This window comes from Saccopteryx leptura, chromosome 10, assembly GCF_036850995.1.
Source record: "Saccopteryx leptura isolate mSacLep1 chromosome 10, mSacLep1_pri_phased_curated, whole genome shotgun sequence".
NCBI lineage: Eukaryota > Metazoa > Chordata > Mammalia > Chiroptera > Emballonuridae > Saccopteryx > Saccopteryx leptura.
The window spans coordinates 63,355,525-63,357,674 of NC_089512.1; the positions used below are offsets into that span (position 1 = coordinate 63,355,525).

Genomic DNA, 2,150 nt, shown 5'->3' on the forward strand with positions numbered 1-2,150 from the left:
ATAGTATACCATGGTGTATATGTGCCACATCTTCTTTCTTTTTTTTTTTTTTTTTTTTTTTTTTTTTTTTTTTTTTTTTTTTTTTTTCATTTTTCTGAAGCTGGAAACAGGGAGAGACAGTCAGACAGACTCCCGCATGCGCCCGACCGGGATCCACCCGGCACGCCCACCAGGGGCGACGCTCTGCCCTCCAGGGGGCGATGCTCTGCCCATCCTGGGCGTCGCCATGTTGCGACCAGAGCCACTCTAGCGCCTGGGGCAGAGGCCACAGAGCCATCCCCAGCGCCCGGGCCATCTTTGCTCCAATGGAGCCTTGGCTGCAGGAGGGGAAGAGAGAGACAGAGAGGGAAAGCGCGGCGGAGGGGTGGAGAAGCAAATGGGCGCTTCTCCTGTGTGCCCTGGCCGGGAATCGAACCCGGGTCCTCCGCACGCTAGGCCGACGCTCTACCGCTGAGCCAACCGGCCAGGGCGCCACATCTTCTTAAAAACAGTGGTTAGATGCCACGAAGTAGGTGGCAATGCCTTAACCGTATGCGTGTTGTTAGGCCTGAGAGCCTCTTCCATCCTTGTCAAGGGGAGTGCTAACCTTCTCTCCTTTCATACAACATTTGTTCCTGATCTTAAGGAGATTGCTTTTAATTTTTGCCCATTGAGTATGATGTTAGCTGTGGGTTTGTCATAGATAGTCTTTTTATCATGTTGAGGTATGTTCCCTGTATTCCCACTTTGCTGAGAGTTTTGATCATGAATGGGTGCTGAATTTTATCAAATGCTTTTTCTGCATCTATTGAAATTATCATGTGGTTTTTCTCCTTCCTTTTGTTTATGTGATGAATCACATTGATTGATTCATGAATATTGTACCAGCCTTGCCTCCCAAGAATAAATCTCACTTTATCCTGGTGTGTGATTTTTTTCATATATTGCTGGATCCGGTTTGCTAATATTTTGTTGAGGATTTTAGCATCTAAATTTATCAGGTTGGCCTATAATTTTCTTTCTTTGTGTTGTCTTTGCCAGGTTTTGGAATCAGAATTATGCTCGCCTCATAAAAGGAGCTTGGAAGTCGTCCTTCGTCTTGAATTTTTTGAAATAGCTTGAGAAGGTTAGGAGTTAGTTCTTCTTTGAATATTTGGTAGAATTCACTTGTGAAGCCATCAGGCCCAGGACTTTTCTTTTTTGGGAGCTTTTGATAACTGTTTCAATCTCATTTGTTGTAATTGGTGTGTTTAGGTTTTCTGATTCTTCCAGATCAATTTTTGGAAGATTATATGTTTCAAGGAATTTGTCCATTTCATCTATGTTGTCTAGTTTTTTGGCATACAGTTCTTCATAGTATTTTCTTACAGTATTTTGTATTTCTGTTGTGTCAGTTATTTCTCCACTCTCGTATCTAATTTTATTTGAGTCCTCTCTCTTTTTTTCTTGGTGAGTCTGGTTAAAGGTTCATAGATCTTGTTTACCTTTTCAAAGAACCAGCTCCTGGTTTAATGGATCCTCTGTATTATTTCTTTAGCCTCTATGTCATTTATTTCTGCTCTAATCTTTATTATTTCCTTCCTTCTAATACCCCTGGACTTTAATTGCTGTTCTTTTTCTAGTTCTTTTAGATGTAGCGTCAAGTTGTTTATTTGAGCTCTTTCTAGCTTCTTGAGGTATGCCTGTATTGCTATGAACTTCCCTCTCAAGACTGCTTTTGCTTGTGTCCCATAAATTTTGAGTTGATGTATGCTCATTATTGTTTGTTTCTAGGAATTTTTAAATTTCTTCTTTGATCTCATTGTTTACCCATTGGTTATTTAATAACGTGCTATTTAGTTTTCGAGTGTTTGAGTATTTTTCAGTTTTTCTGTTGTGGTTGATTTTTAGTTTTATGCCATTGTGATCAGAGAAAGTGGTCAATATGATTTCAATCTTCTTAAATTTGTTGAGACTGCTTTTGTGCCCTAACATGTGGTCTATTCTAGAGAATGTACCATGAGCACTTGAAAAGAATGTATATTCTGCTGCTTTAGGGTGAAAGGTTCTGAAGATATCTGTTAAATCAAGTTGACCTAGTATGTCCTTTAAGTCTGCTGTTTCTTTGTTAATTTTCTTTCTTGAGGATCTATCTAGTGATGTTAGTGGGGTATTGAAATCCCCTACTATTA

The 2,150-nt window shown here is 40.0% G+C and overlaps 1 non-coding gene across 1 annotated transcript; it reads right to left on the minus strand.

Moving 5' to 3' along the window:
• Positions 1 to 482: 482 nt before the first annotated feature.
• On the minus strand, positions 483 to 608 carry LOC136382719 (U6atac minor spliceosomal RNA). The gene has a single exon (XR_010747337.1). It is a non-coding gene; the product is annotated as a U6atac minor spliceosomal RNA (small nuclear RNA).
• Positions 609 to 2,150: the final 1,542 nt, after the last annotated feature.